Source organism: Acartia tonsa, chromosome 6 (assembly GCF_053477335.1).
Source record: "Acartia tonsa isolate MP-2025a chromosome 6, ASM5347733v1, whole genome shotgun sequence".
NCBI lineage: Eukaryota > Metazoa > Arthropoda > Copepoda > Calanoida > Acartiidae > Acartia > Acartia tonsa.
This window is the reverse complement of record NC_137265.1, coordinates 48,267,725-48,290,412: the sequence shown is the minus strand read 5'-3', so window position 1 is coordinate 48,290,412 and position 22,688 is coordinate 48,267,725. Positions and strand designations below refer to the sequence as shown.

Below are 22,688 nucleotides of genomic sequence, written 5' to 3'. Positions count from 1 at the left end.
TTTTAAGACTTTATAAATCGTCAATATTCTAAATAAAGGATACATTTAATCTGTAATCTACAGAAGGGATAATTATGTGTATCATTATTGGGGATGACCATCAATCGGATATTGTGATATCCCTTTAGATCCCTGAAAAAATTAAGTATAATAATTTTTTCTTGATATTTTATCAGCTAACAATAATAAAATTATTATTTAATCCGGATATCAAAAATGAAGCATATCAAATTTGGAATGAAATAGAGATTTAATCTTAAAGCTTATAATATGATGTATAAGAATAGGACTTTGATCAACCGTAAATAATAATAAGAAATATAAGGAAAATAATCCTAAACTTTCAAATTGTAAGTTGTTTATGTTTGTCTAAAAATATCTCAAAAATTGTCTTTTCTTATATATGGAAGCATTTTTATATAATTAGAATATTTACCTCGTTGGTACGGCTACTATCCTAAAAGTTCTGTTCTTTTAACTGATATAGAATTACTTGGATGTTGCACCAGATTTTCATGTACTCTGATAAAGTAGTTCTAGCAGCTGGCAAAAAAAAATGATTTCCCCCCATTCAACCCATCCCCTCCCCTCCTACTCGATGAACAAACTTACCAATAAAGCAGGTCTATATTAGCAAGTTGAATTGAAGACACATTTTCCCCTGTCAATATATCCACTTATATCCATTATTCTGATAATTATCATCAGAACTGGTTTGAATACAGTGGAAATAAATATGAATAAAATGGAAATGTGTTTAAGAGTAGACAAATAGCCATACATTATATGTGATGCTAAAACAAAAGCTCTGAGGAAAAAAAAACAATAGAATAGCTTGAAAATGAAAATCATTAAAAGAATATATGCTTTTAGTAGCAGTAGCGAAACTTCTTCATAAATTAAGTTTACTCTACGTCAATCATTCATTTCGTAATGCTCTCAATGAAAAATAAAGAAATTGACTTCATGTGTCATGTGTGAGGTCAAAAATATACGTCTATTATCCATCTCATTTTTAAAGTTTCCTTTCCTTCTTTTTCTCGTCCTTTTAAGACGTTTTTTTATGACGTTACACATGACACTTTTCGTATATCCAATAATCAATTACGATGTCATAGAATTCTTAAAATTTATAGTTTTTCCATAAATATTATTTTTTTTCAATATCTTTGAGAAATTTTAGTCTTTTATTCAACCAACTTGCTACGCTTGGGCAATTATTGTGCTTGTTAAGAAAAATTATTAATAATCTGATATCAAAACTGCAGGACATATATTTTTATTGTCAAATAAAACCAATTATTAAACAATTCAAATTTATATTGTCTTTCGAACCAAATCTGTCATTTTTAGACAGCTAAGAGGGTCATTTACTTGTCTGAAAAGGCGCGGAGTCGAGTTACAGGGATAAAGGATGTGAATTTTTCTCCCAGTTAAAGAGTATTACGTTTTTACTTTATTGTTTTTACTAGCGGCTACGCCCCTAAAAGTCTCTTTGTTCAAGTCTCTTCGATACCTATCTATGTTGCGTTCAAGTCTCTACGATATCTGTCTATGTTGCGTTCAAGTCTACGAATATTTAAATTTTTTCTATTTTTTGTGATTTTTCTTGGGAGGGTGGTGGTACCCTCCCCCAAAATAGTTATAAACCTTTCCTGGACCTATGAGAAGCTACCCTGTTAAGGAGAACCCGATCGGTTCAGCGGTTAGCGAGATCTTTCGGTACACACAAACAGACATCGTGTTACTTAGTATAAGGAGTATCAATAACGAGCTTTTGAGGCTTTATACTTAAAGTAAGGATAAACCAAACCATCGAACCTAGTAATAGTGTCTAACTTTTTATCTTTGTGACGTAAAAAAAATCCATCTCTTTTTTAGGGGTTTCCTTTCCCACCTCCCCTCTCATCCTTCGATTTTTGTTACGTCACAAAGATAAAGAGTTAGACACTATTACTAGGTTCCAAACCATCAGGCGAGCCATAAAGAAGTTTCTCTGAAAAGCTCAACGTATTTTGTTCGGTGGTTTTTGTAAACTTTCACACACTAGAAGAAACTTAGATCTTAGAAATGGATAGTTTAAAATAATAGCTTCAAACCAACTCAAAAACCTATAGGTACAAAGTTTAAATAAAACACAACAAAAGAAAAAACTATTCAAAGATATTTTGCTTCAATTAACATATTTTATACTAATTTTTTTTCTGGCGGTTGTCATATCCCTTTTCCCTGAGTGGAGGAACTATGATATCTTATGTCCAAAGATGTGTATAATAATAGACTGTTGCCCTTTCCCCCATCCCCTGCCCCACCAACCATTAGGGATGGTGCCCCACCCCCGCACCAACCTATAGGGATGGTGCCCTCGCCCCCCTGGTGCGACACGACCCTGGTTTTGAAGTTGAAATCCCCCCTGGGGGAAGTTTCAACAATACCCTGATTTGGAACAATCTATTTACATAGATTCTTTAAAGATTTTGTGCTCTTTTGCTTAAGCTAAGTCATAAAAAGCAAAATAATATATTTGATTGTTGTTAAGAAGGTGTTATTATAATTTTTAATCAGTATAGGGGGAAATGCATTGGACTATAAACAGGCTCAATTCATTCCCAATAAAGTTGATAAATTTGAAGGAAATTTGGAGAATGCATTGGATTGGTTGTTTGTAGGCATCTGTGATAGATGCCTTTACCTGAAACTAATGGTTGCCTTAATAGAATGAAGAAAAGAGAAATTGTTATTCAAACTATCTTATTCAATGGGGTGTTGACATCCCTCTGTACCTCCATTTAACACACCATTGCCTTAAATAGAGATATTATATAATTTTTCTTTTTAAATTTGATTTAAGTCACAACAGCTTAAGCTAAAATATTTTCTAATGTGAGAATGTGTTTTAAAGTTATGTTAAACATTTTAGTGTTTACCCAAAATTTCAGATTTTAAAAAAATTTTCATAAAAAATCTTCAAAAAGTTTTGTTAAAAAATCTATGAATTTTTGCCTAACGTACTCTCATGACAGACATAAATATATTATAAAGTAAACATGCTAGTTTGGGATATTTTGCTGATTTGAAAGGAAACAAGAGGATAATATGGACATTTAAATGGAACAATATATATATTACTAGCGGCTACGCTATTACTCGCGGCTATTGATTTCAAATTTTGCATTGTGATTCCTGTAATAGTTAGGTACGATTTAGAAAGCGTAGCAACTCTATAATCATTACCAGAATGTCCGTACGTCCATTTTAAACATGTTGATTTTTTTACTTTTTTAACAAATTCTATATGATCTAATAATCCGATTGATCTGATTTTTGATATACTGATTCCTGGGTCAACAAAGTACAATATTATAAGCGAAGCAACTCTATAATCAAGTCCTAAAAATGTAAGTATGTCCATAAACATTATTCTGTATCAAGCAGTTTTTCAACAATTTTACTTACAATTTTGCTTCGACATTTATATTCTGATTATTCAGTTCTGACACTATACAAGTCTTAGTGTCCGTTTGTCCTACCGTTTCAGTGCTTCGCTTTTATGGATGTTGTCATCCTTGTTATACATATAAAGATATAGAGGGAAAGGACTGACATTTAGTTTTTGTTTATATCCTTGAAAAATAAATTAACAAGGATGATTTGAACTATAAAAGCAAAGCTATACCAATCAGACAATAGACAAACCATCAATTGTAGCAATATTTCAATGCAATTTATGGTTTCAGAGATCGAACATAACCCAAATTATATATCTAAATTCTGAGCAAAAACTTAACGTTTATCTGCTGTAAAATTATCAAATATTTAAGGGCCTTAATATTAGTTCAGTCATTATGATACTACGTTTTTAATATCTTTCCATATCGTCATATTAATCACTATTTTAAAAAAAAATACAGATTAATTTTGACGACCAAAATTAATCACGTTTAAAAAAAAATTCCATATATAGTTTCTTGATAAACTTTTAAAAATTTTCCTTGTTTAAAGGCAATATAATTATAAGAAGTTTCGGACGTAAGAATCCTTATCTAGAGAAAATCTTTGCTTTGAAAAACCACGCAGGGTGTTGCACTGTTGTTCTACAACTTGAATATTCAATATCCTGAGGTTTTTTTAATTTGGAAAGGGATAGTTCCATGCTGGAGGATTTGTTCTACAACTTGAATATTGAATATCTATTGTTTTTTTTTTATTTGGAAAGGGATAGTTCCATGATGGAGGATTTGTACCATTAAAATTTACAATCCATATATAAAAAAAATATGATGTTTTTTCTGTGTGTATGTCTGTACAGAAGGATCTTTCTAACCGCTGGACCAATATGTTTCTCCTTTACAATGTAGCTTCTCATAGGTCCTGTGAAGGCTTATAACTAATTTAACTCCCCTAATTTTTATTTTACTTTTTATATAACTAAATTCGAAATTGGGGGTATATTTCCAACCCTCCATCGACAAATGCCTCTAAAGCAGATTTTGATTCCTAAGATACAATATTATGCTTTATTTCAATGCTTCTCTTAGTTATAGAGTAGCTGCACTAATATAAAAGAATCTAAAGCTGATTTTAATGCCCCCAAATGATATATTGTTATGCTAAGCAAGCTTTATTGTAAAAATTTAAAGAGTAGTTGCGCTACTTAAAAAGGTTCTAAAACTGCTATTAAAGTCTCTAAAAGATACAATGCTATGCTAAATTTCAATGTTTCTCTTACTTATAGAGTCGCTGTTCTATAAAAGAATCTAAAGCTGATTTTAATGCCCCTAAATGATATATTGTTATGCCTTGCGAGCTATATTTAGGACATTCATTCCAATCCTTTATGATAACATCTAATCTAAGCACTTGCACAGAATACCAGCACAGCTCAAAATAGAGAATTATGGATAGGTCAATTTAAGATTAAGTTTTCAATAAAAGCTTACAAATGTATTCAATTATATGACAATAACCTTTTCATTCCGAGCACAAAAATGCTACATGTTTTAAGGTTAATTATGGAAATTATAGCATTTAAAAGCAGGCTATAATTTTTAAGTCATTTTGAAATACTTTACACAAAACCATCGAAAATCTACTTTATTCCAGGGGGTGGGGGAGGGGGGTGAGTGCACCTAAAAATCCTTATTAAATTATTACCCACTGTTATCTCTGAATCTAGGAGTTATTGTAACTGTACCTTTCACAAAAGCTAAAATCAGAGGAACAAAAACTTGTCTTTCTGACCCCACCCACCCCCGTACTAGGGTTAAATGAAATGAGAATCAACTAAATGAAATATACATCCAACATATTATAATATAAGATAAGAGTAATATGGATGCATATAGATTACAATCTAATATGGTAGCATAAGTATTATAGACCTCATTATTTTTATATATTGTTTATGCTTTATAGTCATCTTATTCATGTTTTACGATGCTAGTTGTTTAGTTTAAATCTTTTAAGAAGCATTAAAAACGAAATGAATTTAAGCAAGCCCTGAATTTAATAGTAGGGCAGATTTGACAAGAACCAATATACCTTTCATATAATAGAAAAGGATAAAAAAGAAGCATTTCATTTAGTTGATCATTAATTCAGCTTTCCAAGAAATGTTTTAATAAATTAAAACACAAGTTATTGCCTTTTTTCTGCAAACCAGGAAATTAATTTTTATGTGTGTGGTCAAAAATTGTTTGACCACACTGTAAAATTCACACACAATTTTTTTGTCTGTTTGTTAAGATTTTTTTAATCACTAAACCGATAAGGTTCTTCGTTTTTATTTCGAGAGCTTCATATGGTTATAAGCCACTCTTTACTCTATTAAAACAGAGCCCCCAGATGCTAATAGTCGCTTTAGGGCTTTGTAATGTGCTGTAACTACTTCAAAGTAAACAATGACATGTTTTTTTAGAGTGTATGTATGTATTTGCAACTAATTAACTGACTGAATGAATGCATAATTGTTTTTTTTGCTTATTGTTTTGTCTTATCTGAATATGTCAGATATCAGCAAGTTTAGGATAGGGCTAATTAAAAAAAAAATAATTGAAATTTTTTATGAAAATAAAATTTTAATGTGTCTTTTCATGTAAGGAATTTAAGTCCCGGCAAAAACTGTTGTAGTGTTGAAGACATGAAAAAAAAACTTACTGCTGCTATGTCAGGCGCTTATAAGGGTAGGCACACTACCTTTATCAATAGAAATGTGTAATAGTTATTTCTCGTATCGTATTATAAACGGCTTTCCGCGGATATAGAATGTACAATTATAAGATTAAAACTAGTTTTTTTAGCCCCGGGGTGCCGGAGGCACCGGCTAAAAAAACTGGTTTTAAACTTATGATTGTACATTTCTATATTCGTAGAAAACTGGATATAATACGATGCTAGACATAGTTTTTTCGTATGGATGAGAACTGGTTCCTATCCACCGGATTCGAATGAATACGAGAAATATTCTTAAAACTTACTTCAACAAAAAATTATAAACTCAAATGGTTGAACGGTTTTATAACGTCAAGAAAGTAGATTACCTTTCCATAAGTCCCATAACTAATGTCAGCACTTTGTATTGTGTAAGACATAACAATTCCAGATATTGAAAAAATCTCATAATTTGCTATTGGGACAACCGTCACCACTCCCATTAATTCTGACCTAATAAATTACAATGCTATATGTTTACGATATAGTGTGTAATAAAAGTTGTATCTGACAAATTATCTGACATTATAGACTAGAATCTGCCTTATCTTTTATTTATGTCGACATTCTGATCAACATCAATTATTACTACTTGAAACCGATATCTACATGTAGTGCTATTATATGATATATATTGACTAAATTTAAGTTCCTATGTTGATATTAGAGCAGCTTAAGGAATGAGACAATGGACAATAAATTAATGTACGACCCAAGGTAAGATAAACAAAACTATCCTTTCTGTAGATTGAATTATTGGTGAAAAAGTTTGGACACTAACAACTTTGAGGACTAAATTAATCAATTTACAATTAAATGCTCCCTCCCCCTCGCTCACTACTAGGATATATTCTTTGGCAATGGGGGATTTGTGAGGGTTCCACTAACAAGAATGAGGGATGTTACCCAGATACAATATTATGTTAATCAATGTTCGACAATATTTGCTAATTTGTTAATTAGTAGCCGCTCTGCTAATTACTAGCTACATTATGTCCAAAAAAACATAGACAATTATGCCCATTAAGAATAGATTTATTATTAGTTGGATCTTACACCAGATTATCAGGATCTCTAATAATGTGAATTTTGCAGCGGGCTAAAATAACGATCCCATTGGCATTCCTCCAATCCACTTTAACACATCCACTCCCCATCTACTGGATAAAAATAATCAAAAATCAATTTGTTCGCTATCCACGTATATTCTACATCCATTAAAAACGGCCTATTATTTTAGATAAAACGTCTTTAAATCTAATGTAATATAGGGAGAAAAGATGTAAAGAGTTCATACGCATAAGAAAAATAGTCCTTAGAAGAAATACCTAAATTAATTTAACATAAATAAGGATAAAAAAAACACAAATATTATTCAACAAAACTATAAATTACAAAAAGAAATTGGAAATCAAATTGTATTTTGAAAGACAATGGCTTTGAAATAATATTTCCAATGTTCTCCCCCCCCCCTTACCTCAATTTTCCTCAATTATATTCAGGCTTTGCCTCCCCTCCTATAATTTATTTAAAAGAAATTAGAATATTCTAGAAAGGTAAAAATGTAAAAGTTAACTGTTGACCTCAAAATATCCATGGTTGGGGGTAAAGGGGTGTTTTCTTACCTTAAACTTTGAAACCACTTATTTTAACCCTCCCCAAATTTTTTTCATAAATACATTAGATTACCCCCTCAAATCTTTAAAACCCCTAATTTCATCACCCCTCAAAATAAAAGGCTTGGACGTTACTCGTTAGGTCCAAGTTTTTTGTCCTACACAGGACCTCATAGGTTAGTGTACTCACCATTTAGGGGTCTTAAGGGATAGACAATAGAATGTAAATTGATGTAGAATCCCAATGATTTATATTATCTCTTGTGTAGGTTAAAGAGTTAGGACACTGCTAATGTATCCATATCAATTTAAAAAGTTTACAATATAGTATATAAACTACAATAAAAGGAATTATATGAAAATATCATATTATATTGTACAGGCAACGTCTTAACTCTTCAATTGAGTATAAAAATGGGAAGGGGGTAAAGAGGGGGTAAAAAAGGGAAGACGATAGTGTTGCCAGAACAAAAAATACAATTGGCTATTTTTTTATTTTTTTACTTTTTTTCAATTTTGCTTACAATGGATTCGTAATATTTTTCTGATTCTAAAGGTATATATGAACCCATGTTTTTTATGTCTGTTTGAGAAAATATTTAGGTCTAAAGTTTTTATTAAACCGAGGTTAAAAAAATAGATTTTTTCAATAATTACTCAACAGAATTTTAAAAGTAAGGTGTCAAATTAAAGATCTTACTATTTTTATTCTTACTGGCCATTTTCTTCTTTTATTTTGTTGCGTTTTAGTACCTTAAAACCGACTTAATTATTTTTTTTAAAAACTTAAATTACTTAAAAAATAAGAGGTCTACAAAAAAACCGATTGCATATCTGAATTCTATGAAAAATTTTACATCTACTACTTACTAAAAGAACCGGCTAGCTATAAAAAAAAAGTTGATACACCTTCTTTTGTTATTAGTACGGAACTTGTGAACATAATTAATGATTATTCAATTCTAAAATATTGACTCTCTTCAAATCTAACTTTTATTCTCCTAATCTAAATTTCGCATTTTGATTGCTTTTCCTATTCTTTGTTATTTTACTCCCCTTCCTCCCTTTAACAAAACCAGGGAGAAATGGATGAAAAAACTACTTTCAGTTAAACTACATCCCTTTATTTCTCCCAATGATATCCCTGAAAATATGGGGGGGGGGCAGTTTTATGTTCAGTTGTTTATCACTTCAGGCCGGTTAGGTTTTGTTATTTCTTTGAGAACTAGGTACGGTAGCCCCACAGGGTTAGGGCTTCAAATATTGGCTCAGGATTAAAGTTTATTTATAAAATAAAGGGGGATGGTTCGGTGCTGGATAGGTACTTTGTGAAAAAGCCCCAATTATAAATAAGATTTTTGGATAAAACATTAATTTATGTCCATTTTCTTATCCCTGTATCCCTGAAAGAAAAGTAAAAATATAATTGGAAGAATAAGGTTTTCATTTCTATATTTCAGGATTTTAAATTTTTGCAAAAGGGGGGAATTTGTTTCAATATTTTGATTTCTATTCTTTTGATTTTCTTTTCTTATCAAGAAATAGCAGATATTTCCCCCCTCCCCTCCATAAAAAAGTGTTTGTAGAGATGATAATTAGAAGCAGCTTCTTGTGCCTAATAAAAGATGACCAATGATATGCCAGTATACATTGTAATTTAACAATTATAAAACTTATACTTGCCTATTATTAGTCATATGTATTGTATGACGTCATTTTTATTAGGCACTATTAGCTGCTTCTGGTAATTGTATTTTCGAGGAGTATTTCTTCACCAAACACTACAAGAAATAATAGCCTAAAACCTTATTTACTAGTACCAATACCAAGATGTTGTATTAAGAGTTTTGGAAAGCTTCCTTCATCTCTTGTAAGTCCCCATTTTCAACATAACACAAATTTGTTTCTAAAAAAATTGTTTATAACTATTAATGCTTTTTTTCAGGTAAGCTTTCGACTGTCAACATGTCATTGTTCTGTTGAGGAATTTTTATTTTCACAGATAAAACTTAACCAATTGTTTGTCTGTTTCTCTTATTTAACAAACAACAGTTTACTGTTCTTTTTAGTTATATAATTCTTATTATCATTGTTTTATTTATATAATTTGGTTTAAAAACAAGGATAACAACATCCATAAAAGCGAAGCTCTAAAACAGCAGGACTATCATCAACACTTGTAGAGTGTCAGAACTTAAAAATCTGAATATAAATGAACAAAAGTAGAAACAAAATTGTTAGTAAATTTGATCAAAAACTGCATAAATACAGGATAATTTTTAAGGACAAACTAATACTTTTTAGGACACTCTTGTAACGATTATAGAGTTTCTTTCTAAATCGTACCTTACTACTACAGCAATCAGCATGCAAAGTTTGAAATCAATAGGACAATTCTAACATGCCTAAATTAACGAAAAAAGCTATCTGTCTCGGAGGTACGGACGGACGTACGGACCGACCCTAATTATAGAAAAGCTTTGCTTTTAACAAACAAAATAAAAGGTATGCAGGTTTTTGTTTCAGAGAGAGAATGATCTAACAATAATTAATTGTTGCAATTATTCCATGCAGTTACATTTAATGTGTGTGTGTGTGTGTGTGTAGGTGTGGGTGTGTATGTGGTATGTTGAGTATATGTAATTGTTAGTGTGAGTACTCGAAAACTTTTAGGGCGTAAATGTAATCAAAATAAAAGAGAAAACTTTTATATAAAGGGTGTTAAAAAAAAACTAAGCGCTCACAATTTAAACCAATTTAAATACTTGGATATAGACCCCATCATGTTTTTAGTTTTTTTAGCCGTTAAGAGTTGTACCTACTGCTGCTATGTGAAACAATGGAAAGAGTTAACCCTTACAGATCGGGCCTCTATTCCCACCTTAATAGATCGGGGGGGGGGGTCATATTGACCCCCCCCCTCTATCTCGGCTTCTGTTACAGATAAAGACGTAAAATTTTTTTCTGGTGGTTCATGTGTATTTTTAGAGAAAATTACCTTTTCTAGTCATAGCGATCAGGCCGCTCCTTAGCCGCTTTTTAGCGGCCAGCCGCTAAATTTTAAAACAGCTGTAGAGCGGCCAATTTTGCAGCTAGGATGACCAAATTTTAGGTCGAACTTTTATTTTTCATAACAAAAAAATTACTTTTTCTGATCATCGCCAAAAAACGGCAAATAACGGAAACCGCCATTTTCGGTGGTTACGGCGGTAAAACGGCGGTTGGCGCGCCAATTAATATTTTTATCTGTTAATTATTGCTCAAGGATTTACCAAAAAAAATTATAGGTCTCTAGCTGTAATAGAAGCCACGATATTCATGATATATGTATGTAGTAAAAGCCGGACAAAAATCGGTCATGAAGTCGGTCAGGGTGCGATCAAACGGTCATAACACCACTTTTCTCATTCACCAAAAAAATTTTAGGTTTCTACCTTATAAACAAAGTCATAATGTAGAAATTAAGATTTATTTAGAATTTTTTTAAAATTTTGGTGCTACCCAACCGACTTTGACCGGACACCATGACCGACACAGACCAGATATCCTAATAAAATCAACTCTTGACGTATAATTACTAAACTTAAAAAGTCATGAAGTCACAACTCTCTATCTTACCTACAAAACAAGGATGACAACATCCATAAAAGCGAAGCACTGAAAAGGTAGGACAAACGGACATTTACACTTGTATAGTATCTGAACTGAAAAATCGGAACATAAATGTATAAATGTCTAATCAAAATTGTAGGTAAATTTGTTGAAAAACTGCTTAAAAACAGGATAATGTTTATGGACATACTTACATTTTTGGACTTGATTATAGAGTTGCTTCGCTTATAATATTGTTCTTTGTTGTCCCAGGAATCAATATACCAAAAATCAGATAAAACGGATAATTAAAACACTTGAAAATTTGTTGTTAAAAAAGTAGAAAAATCAACATGTTTAAAATGGACGTACGGACATTCTGGTATTGATTATAGAGTTGCTACGCATTCTAAATCGTACCCAACTACTACAGGAATCATCATGCAAAGTTTGAAATCGATAGTACATTTCTAACATGCCTAAATTAACGAATAAAAGCTATCTATCTCGGACGGACGGACGGACGGACGGACGGACGGACGTACGGACGGACGGACGGACCGACCCTAATTATAGAAAAGCTTCGCTTTTAAAAAATGACATTGAAAAAATAGAGGGAGGGGTCAATATGACCCCCCCCCCCGATCTGTAAGGGTTAAGGGAATATTATAATATGTATGTATTTTCCAATCTCATATAGTAGTTATCCCTATTATAAAAGTACATATACCTTTTTTTCGCTTTAGTAATTGAGAGAAACAAAATAATATTTAACATTTAGCTATCCTTAATCCCTGAAAAGCAGGCAGTCTAATTGAGAGATAGATAAAGAGAAAGGAATAATGAGAGAGAGAGATAAAGAGATTGGGATATAGAGAGATATAAACCTCTGTGAGACCTTATTGGTATTATTATTTCAACAAAAAATTTAATTGCACACAACCATAATTTCAAGTCGTGAAGCTTTACATGGTAGATAGAGGTTATTTTTAGTAATGTAACTATTTTTTAGATTGCAACTAAGTTCGGCAGAAAACATTTAAAATGTGTGTTAACATAATACTACCACATTCAACCATAGTAATACTCCTCAAAAGGTAGTTGCACGAAGTGCATTTAAGCTTGAATTTAGTAAACTGGATATTTTTTTCTGTTTAGTAGTTTAAACTACATCAATAGGACATACATTTGAAAAATTTAAATTTTCTACCAGGTAGTTCAAAATATATCAAGATTTGAAAAGCATGTTTTTTGATATATGCAACTTATATTGCTGTCCTGTTTTCACAAAAAAGCATGATGAATATTTTGGTAGTGCCTAATTGATTGTTATTTTTTAATGGATAACATTGAAATAGATGTCAACATAATGATTCCTAGTACAACAGGGTATTACAGGAATTACATGGTATAAAAGTGAAATAGATGTCAACTTAATGATTCCTAGTTCAACAGGGTATTACAGGAATAATATGGTATAAAAGTGAAATAGATGTCAACATAATGATTCCTAATTTAACAGGGTATTACAGAAATTATATGGTATAAAAGTGAAATAGATGTTAACATAATGATTCCTATTTCAACAGGGTATTACAGAAATTACTAGGTATAAAAGTGAAATAGATGTCAACATAATGATTCCTAGTTCAACATGGTATTACAGGAATTACATGGTATAAAAGTAGATTAGATGAGAGTTAACCTGAATGTGTCATTGCCCCATACATTTACAAACTAGAAGGCACAATATAATTAATTACGGTTAAACCACAACCTTCTTCACCCCCCTTACAACTCTTTTTCTTCAGAATATTAATCTTTACTTTTTCGAACCTTTCCTTATGATGAACATTGTTTGGTTCAATTCAAAAATTTAAAAAAGGAATTTTGATGACAAATTTCTTTAGAAATACAGGTTTTTGAAGGGCTCGCCAGCCGCGCATAGGACCCAAATTAAAACCCGATGTGTGGAAAAGATAAAATTCTAAAACTATGGATTGTCTGTTTAGGGAAAGGTTTGGATATCGAGTTGAATGACAATTTCACTGAAGCTTAACGCGTCTAACGCGCGGCTGCCAAGCTCTGATTTTTGGCATGTTGAAATTGTAGAGATTCATGTTTGTCTAATTATCATAGGAATCATAATAATTATGCCTTCTAACGGAATCTTTAGGGAAGGTTCGAAATCTAAAAATAGAGGAGGGTTTTAGGTGCTCCACTGTCATTTTGATGAAAATTACCAACTATTTTCCTGATCAATACATAATGTATATTGGCAGATATAAGCATAGTCAAACAGAGAGGGAGGGGATAATGGGCTGTTTTTATACTAGTCTCCAAAATTTTATAATGACTTTTCTGATTCGTTGGTTTAACAACTTTGGTGACTTTTAATGAATATTTTATTGATTGTTTTATTAAGTTGAGTGTCCAAACGTTTCAACCTCTTATTATAATCTACAGAAGGGGTTATTTTGTTAATTAACATTGGGGATGTATATCAATTTTTCGGTCATTGTCTTATCCCTTTATATCCCTGATAGCTATACAAATTTATCAGTATATTAACTAAGGAACATAAATACAATGGTGTCCAAAACTTTTCTTATAACATTGATTTTAATAAACACGATTCTTATTTGTTAGATCTAAAACTTTAAGTACTTTTATGAAATTCTATGGTTGGTGAAAACTAGCAACATAGACATTTTTAACCAATAATTTTAATCTACAAAAGGGATACTTTTGTACAGTTTAATTTTGGAAAATCAATTTATCGGCAATTGGGCTATGGCTGCTTAAACAAAAATAAAAGCTTCTAAGACGGCTCGATTAATAGAGATCTTTTTAAAAACGTTCTGAGCAAAAAATATTGCTTTTAATAAAAATTAATAAATAATGCTCTTAAAGTTAGAAAGCAGTTTATACAATCACAAATACTTTAAGAGTAGCTTCGCTACTAAAAAACTATGTGAAATATAGTTGATCTATCTGAAATCTGAAAATCACGATTGAATAATAATTTTAACCATGACTAAGGAAATCTACTTGATTGTGTTTATAAGCCCAATTTTTCAAGAAGGATATATTGTTCTTTTTATTCATTTTTGTACAATCTTATGGGACAAGACAATAGACGATAAATTGATTATGATAAACAAAATTACCCCTGCTGTACATTATAATTATTGGTTGAAAAGTTTGAACATTACTTGTTTGCATAATCTAATCAAGATTTAATGAAAAATCACCAAAATTTTAACTCAACCTTGGGTACAAGTTTAATTTGCAGTCATATATTCCCAATTCATTGGTTTGTTGTGATATTTCTTTAATTTCAAGGCTGTTATTATAAAAATTTCTACTCCTACAATCAAAATACGTATTATAATTTTAATAGTAAAAAATTGTTAATTTGTATAAAAAAAACATTATTTTTCAATGTTTACCTCTTACACTTTTGGAACAAACAATGCGCCAAACAAAGGAGTTATTACTTAAAAGTTACAGAATTACCTCTACAAATGAATTAATTTTGCTTGATGAAATATTCTTTGTCTTATGCTTGAACCTATTGATCAATTGAACTCTTAATAAAGCCTAGTAAACAATTTCATGTACTTGACATGGCAGTTGTATGTTAAATTTTAATTTTTCTAGTATGGCTTGTTTTCCTAACATGCCATACTAAGAACTGAATGCTAAGCCATTTGCGATTACCCGCTCGTATCTCCACCTTAATTGCGTCATAACAAATGACGTTAAAACTTTTACTTATTACTTATACGTCAGTAGGGTGCCATTAATAGTAAGAGTAGGCCTTGGTTCAGAATAGGCGTAAATCATTTCCTTGCACAGTTAGAACTTTCAGACAAAGATCGTGCAATCAAAGGGTTATTTTTCTGCAATAGTTTGGAAGTTAGTGCCTTAGGAGCTGTAAAGATCTTGCAAAACTTTATTATAGACCGTTCGCAGAAGTATTAATCATGTATAACCATATGTGCGAAAGCCAATTGTTATTTAACAAATATGGAAAGTACTCCTTGGACAACGCAGTCAACAAACTTACAAAGTTTTTGGGTCACAATGCAATTTAACTTTCAACATATTTCAAAATTGTCTGTGTTTCTCAGCTTTATTTGTGTGCATGTGTGTGTGTGTGTGTGTTTTGGTTAGGCCTCTTTATCATTTTGCCTTTTGTAGTTTTCCGTGAACTATACATATATGTATATCTATAGAACAGATCTATAGTATAGATGTACATATATACAGGCAACTACCTCCCTTTCTTTTTCAAAGACCTCTTTCGTCTGCTTCTAAATTATTTTCTGCTACTTGGCTGTGATAATATAAGCGACACCATTGGTTGATTTTCAATGACCCAATAGAAGGGTTGCACAATGTGGTTGCGATTGGGAGGTACAGTTATTTAACTCCCTTCTATGTTATTTTATTTTGACGCGACTTTAAAAAGTATCAATAAAGTATTTTCTGCCATGCTTAGACATTATTTATCTTTTCATGGCAGGTATAGCTGGCACCAGAAGTATCAGGTTCAACTAAATTGTTCCTCTGATTTAAAACAATAACAAAGACCAAAGTGTGTTAAAAATCACCCATGTGACGCAAACAATGGGGATTATACATCTCTTTTTTTAGGGGTTTTTGTTTCCCAGGTCTCCTCTCATCTCCCTCATTTTTATGACGTCACATGTGTGATTTTTAACACCATTTGGTCTTTACTCTTTGCCAAAACAATTTGTTGGTATGTGTTTGTTATCTAAATATGTAGGAAGGATTATATTTTATCTTTGATGATTTTGAAATTTTATATGCTTTTCCACTAATCCACTAAATTCTGATAACTAAACACCCACCCCCCTCTTATAAAATAAATTTTACAAAAGGAACAGTAGATTTTTCCTATGCGATATCAGGGTTTACCCAGTAAATAATATAACCTAAACTGTCCTAAACCAATAAACTAACGAATAAAAAACTACCCAACCTTATTTAATTAAAAGGGGAGGCGGCAATGCTCAATAGAATCTTTGAGGAAAACGCCAAATACGTTACATGAATTTATCTGCCATTGACCTATCGTTGTTAGAAATAACATTAATAATTAATTTTCTAAATTAAATTTCAATAATATTTACACTAAATTGTAGTTTTAGTATCAAAATATCATTTACTGCATCAAATCTCAAAAATATTTATTTAATTTTCTCGTATTCATTCGAATCCGGTCGATAAGAACCGGTTCTCAGCAATGCGACTATGTCTAGCATTGTATTATATCCAGTTTTCTACGAATATAAACCAGTTATTTTAGCCTGTGCCTTCGGCACCTCGGGACTAATAAAACTGGTTTTAATCTTATAATTGTAAATTTTATATCCGCGGAAATCTGTTTATAATTCGATGCGAGTGTATAACTATTATAATTTGACGTATGCATCTCTTTAAATAAACGTGATGGGATAGAAAAGGCTTTTCAAATAAAGTAAAATGATTTGGTACTTCCCCACAGAGTGCATGCAGTAGTTTTTTTTTACTATTATTTATCCTTACAGGGGATCCTAACCCTGCGGGGCCTAAACATGCTCTGCACGATGAGGGAATACGCCAATTTTCAGGATGGTAGAGGGCATGCATAATAATCTACAACCCTTTCTCGAGTCCTTACCATATTACAAGCTACAGAAAAATTTACTCATAATAATTTATCCAACTTCCATTGTCCTATCCTTCCTATTCCCTGGCACAAAGCGCTTTTATCGGAAATTGGTTTGTTGAACATGAATTCTTGGTTTGTGTGTCATAGTTAGATAACTTAACCCTTTACATCCGAAATCCAGGGGAGGAGGGAGGGGGTTGGAGTCGGGGAATAAACATGAATAGGTTGAACATGTATAGTTTATTGTGTGAAACGTGAGTTTTCAAACAAAATTGTAAGTAAATTTATTGCTTAAACTGTTTTTAACCTATTTTTAAAACGTATATAAAAAATATACTATAACACCAGTAGAATCAGACTGCAGAGCCTAAATTTGAATAAAATCCCCAATAAACTTTTTTGGAGGGATTTAAATATTAATTTTTACTGTTGCCGTGATCATTTTGACCGAAGCAAAAGGTTTTTTTTATTTGGGTAAAATTCGTAGCTTTTATAGTGTTTTGCTTCATAAATATTGTATTCTGGTATAGAGTAAAATTGGGCCTTATGATTTTTCTATAAAAATTAACTAAAAAGTTAATTCTGTATAATATATCAACGAATTAACATTAACATGTTTGTGTTCTCTCACTTATTTTAAAAACATAAAAAATGGCTGTAAAGGGTTAAATGACAACAAATGTTTATGCAATACAACAAATTTATTTTTGTCACATATACAAATGCGTTATAAAATAAGATTATTCAAACTTATTTTTTAAAATAATTTTAAAAAGAATGTATCTTTTATGTGTATGGTTTTCATTCTTTTCATTTTAATTAAATAAAAATTATTTAACTACATTGGAAATAAGTCCCTTTGTGAAAACACTCTTTTTTTGAATTGTTAGGAATTGAAATAAAACAAGACTTTTTATTGGTTAGATTTCAGAATTATTTGTTTTATTGTAAATGTTAGATTTTTCAATGAAATTAATTGTTTTGGAAAAAAAAAAATATTTCCAATGAACAGAGTAATGTTTTTTTTATTGTATCAATATAAAGTGAATTATATAAAAATGTTCTGTAAGCCACAATATTACCCGAAGTAAAAAAAGAGCTTTTGCTCCGGTCAATATGATTACAGCAACACTAAAAATTAATTTTAAATCCCCCAAAAAAAGTTTATTGAGGACTTAATTCAAATTTGGGCTCTGCAGTCTGATTCTTTAGGTGTCCTAGTATATTTTTGACCCCCCATTCAAAAATAGGTTAAAAACAGTTTAATTACAGGATACTGGTTGTTGACATACTTACATTTTTAGAACTTGATTATAATGATGCTTCACTATTAATATTGTACCTTGTTGAAAAAGGAATCAGTATTCCAAAAATCAGATGTATAGGATTATATTTGTTAAAGTTAACGATCAACATGTTTTAAATTTCTGGTAACGATTGTAGAGTTGCTACGGACGGACCGACCCTAATAATAAAAAAGCCTCCCTTTTAAAGCTTAAGCTTTTTTATATGAAAACTTTTCTGCTCGTCTTTAAAGGGTTACTATACAGACGATAATCTGAATGACCTTGTAGGCAGTAAAATTTGGATTAAATCCTGTAAAGGGTAATGGGGTAAGGGGAATTCAGGGGTAAAGGATTAGTGATATTTGGATTAAATCCTATATTTAGATACCCCCAATTATGATATACAAAATTACCCCTTCTGTTGGTTGTAAATATTGGTTGAAAAGTCAAGACACTTCAAATTTGAAGCCAACCAACCAAAATTCAATAAAAGTACCTAAAGTTTTTGATCTAACAAATAAGACAATTATACATTTAAACGTTATTTACCTAACCCCTGACTCCTGCGGAGGTAGTCTCATCCTCTTATCATTTTTATGTTGGAACTTAGAACCTTTATCAATTCTGACACACCACCACTGCACTGGGGGGATAAACATGAGATTTGTCATTTTACACATCAATTATTTTACTTTGGGTTTCCACTTTAATATTTTAGATAAATTACATTTTTTCTTAGTGTTAAAGATAGTAATGGGAATTTTAGATGCATAACCATTACAAATTCTACAAAATAAAGCTATCAAGAACGTTCAAGGAGAGTAGGGATGAAATTTTACAATTATTTTGAATTATAATCCCTCCCCCCCTCCCAACAAAAAAAAGCTTTAAAGTTTTTACAATTCAATTGAATTTTTACATTTGATATATTAAAATGTTTGTTTACAACATAAAACATATAATTGTTTACGGTAGGACAAATAAGTTTCACCTTTTTCAAAATACTGTAAAATTCTCTCTTTGGCAGCCTTATCAAAAATACAGGAAAAGCTCTGAAGGAAGATTGTTTTATCTACATAAGTCTCCTGTCTTGCAGGGTCCGTTTGACTTTGATAATGTTTTTTTTCTAGTATGTGTAAGGAGATCCTAGGGTGTGTGATGGTTTGATATTGAATAATAAATTTTCCAATATATGCATCTCACTTGCAGATCAAAATACTTTCAGTGTGACAGATATTCTTTTTCTAGTTGGTCAAAAATAAAATAAATTCATTTTTTCAGTTTTGACCACTTTTCTTCAATCAATGCTAGGTATATTGTGTTATATCTAGTGTTTCTTACAGTCTGAGATGAAAATTAACCATTTCTGTTTTTATGCCAAGGCATTTCCTTTAAGTTTTTATCAATGTCCTTCAATATCAAAAGCATTATAAATAAGGTGTTGAAAATAACTGATGTAAAAGTGTGTAGTAAATCATAAGAATCATGGAATAAAACTATTACTGTTTTTTGCCTCATACATATTCCATTATGCTTTATTACCTTAACACTATACATATGAGGTAAAAGCCTACTCTAGAGTGAAAAGTTTTGTAGTTCACAGACTAAACCTAGATAATATATTCTGTTACTCTAATATGCCTCATTCCCTTTATCAAAATTTTGTATTTTTCTGGCATATTCCCTTTAAATCAAAAGGTACTAAAAATATTTGATACAAGCCTACTCTGGAAAGATTTGTTGTACAGTGTATACCGAGTTACGCTATTCTTTTACTGTATCATGCCTCATTCCCTTATCAAAGGTTTATATGTTTCTGGCATATTCCCTTTAACCCAACAATACAAAAAATATGAGGTACAAGCCTACTCTAGTGTGGAAAGATTTGTAGTGCACTGGGTATAGGAAATCATAAGTCCTAGTAAGAAAAAGTGCACTCATACTTCACTCTCCCTTTCCAGCAACCCTCAAACCACCAGGGATCCAGGGATTGATAGATTTGAATTTCTTTGTTCAAAATTCTAGTTCAGTTGGGGAGGGGGGGAGGTTACTGCTCCCTAAATTTATGGAGGCAAATGGTTCTAGTTTAAGCCTTAAAACTCTGAATTACACCTTCTTCTTTTTGTTTAGTTTTATTCTTAACAGATTTTTTTTAAGTGGGACATCTGCCATTAGCAATTTTTTAGAAAGTTCCAATAATAGTAAAATAAGGAGAAATGTATTGACCCATAAACCAACAACAATCTAAACTTTTCATGATATTCTTCTTAAGTTAAACTTGAAGGTGAACAAAGCAAATATACTTTGTATATACCTTTATTCCTGATAGAAAAAATGTACCTCCCTCAAAATTTTTCATTTCCCCAAGAATTTAAAAGTAATAATTGCTTTTGGGAAGCTTTTCCATTGCGCAGGTTGTAATCCCTTTTCTACAGTAAGGTTTATTTACAAAATTTGTACACCACTTCGCCCATCTGCAGTGGACTTCTGACACTCTGATCTTATTAAATATGCGGTTGAATTTATAGTTTTTATACTATGTATCTCTTACTTTTCTATATATTGAAAGCATATTTTCAAGTTTGATATCGATAATTAGCTTAACTACTAAAATAGCGTTACATGTAGATGAAACATAACAATATAATGACTTTAATATAAGCTGGTAACTGGTATTTTTAAATTCTTGAGAAAACTCAAAGTGTCATGTGTGACGTCATAAAAATACATCTCTTTTATAGGGTAGTCCTTTCCCACTTCTCCTCTTATTCCTCCTTTATAGACGTATTTTTATGACGTCACACATGACACTTTGAGCTTTATAGAATTCTTGAATTATGAACATAGAAATGCTGTACAAATAATGAAAATAAATCTGACCATCTCAAATTCATCAATAATTGTTATTTTCTGAACATTACAATGCTGTACAAACAATGGAAATAAATCTCAGCATCCGTAATTCATCCATCACTCTCATTTTCTTTTCTGCTCTGATTCTTGTAAATTATATTAAAATAATTCTCTTCTATTCAAGGTTAGGGATAGGACAATGGACAATAAATGAATCTTCCCCCCAAAATATTAAGACTAGTTTTTGTCTTGGCAGCTAAATATTATTGAAAGGGATGGGAGAGAACAATTCAAAATTCTTTAACCTAATAATTTAATCTTGCATGGGATTCATTTTGTCTGTTATAATTGGGGGTGAAATCAATTAAACGTCAATTGTCATGTCCCCAAGTCCCTGTTTTATGAGCTTCATATCTTTTTACATTTCATTTAATATTTCTTTAGAGGAATAGAAATTTATTCCAATCAGAAAAAAGGAAAAGAAGTAAAATAAAACAGCATTAAATAAATTTTTTAACTAAAAGCAAAAAAGATATAAAAAAGTATAATGTTAATATGTTTTGTAGACAAAACGAATGATATAATACATAAAATCAATTAACAATACAATAACAAGGATGACAACATCAAAGAATGTAAAGCTCTAAAACCAAAATTTTAAATACTGTATATATTAACTAGCGGCTACGTCTCCTAGAGGCCTCTAGGGGCATTTGAGGAGGGGAGAGTCGAATTTGATAACCCAATTTCTTATTTTAGATTTTAAAAGAAAAAGTAAAAAATATATAATTTTGGGGGGGCGAAAAAAAAATTTACTGGGGGGTATTTTTCATTTTTTTGGGGGGGGGGTGTTAAGGAGTGTCCCATCCCCAAAGAAAATAGTTATAAACCTTCCCGGCACCTATGAGAAGCTACCCTGTTAAGGAGAACCCGATCGGTTCAGCGGTAATCTAGATCCTTTGGTACAAACAAACACACAGACACACAAACATCCTGTTACTTTAGTATAAGGATGTGGACAAAATCACTGTTTTCAGACATAAATTAAACCTACTTCCATAGTATTCAAATGTGCATATATAGATGCTACGCTGTTTTTAGAAAGCTGACCTACAATTAAAATTGTTTATGTTGGCTGTATTGCATCTATTAAAACAGGTTAAGATATCGACTATCTCATATACAGACATACGGACTTGCATAGCCTTGATATAGATAAGCTTCACTGTTAATAATACAGAATGCAACAGTAATAAACTTGTGCTAGGCATATTATATCATGATTAATAGTTCTACTTATACAGGGATATATGTATAGGTTATAGGAAGATAATATTATATCATGGTTAATAGTTCTACGGATCTACTGAACGTACCGATCATACCCGCACACAATTTTAAGCGGTATAAAAAGGCCTACAAATAATCTGGAATAGCCAAGATGATGCA

At 31.2% G+C, this 22,688-nt stretch overlaps 1 protein-coding gene across 1 annotated transcript in view; it reads left to right on the top strand.

The window, feature by feature from the left end:
* Positions 1–22,688, top strand: part of LOC145322850 (uncharacterized) — a 249,506-nt gene that overhangs the window by 5,167 nt on the left and 221,651 nt on the right. The window lies entirely within an intron of this gene.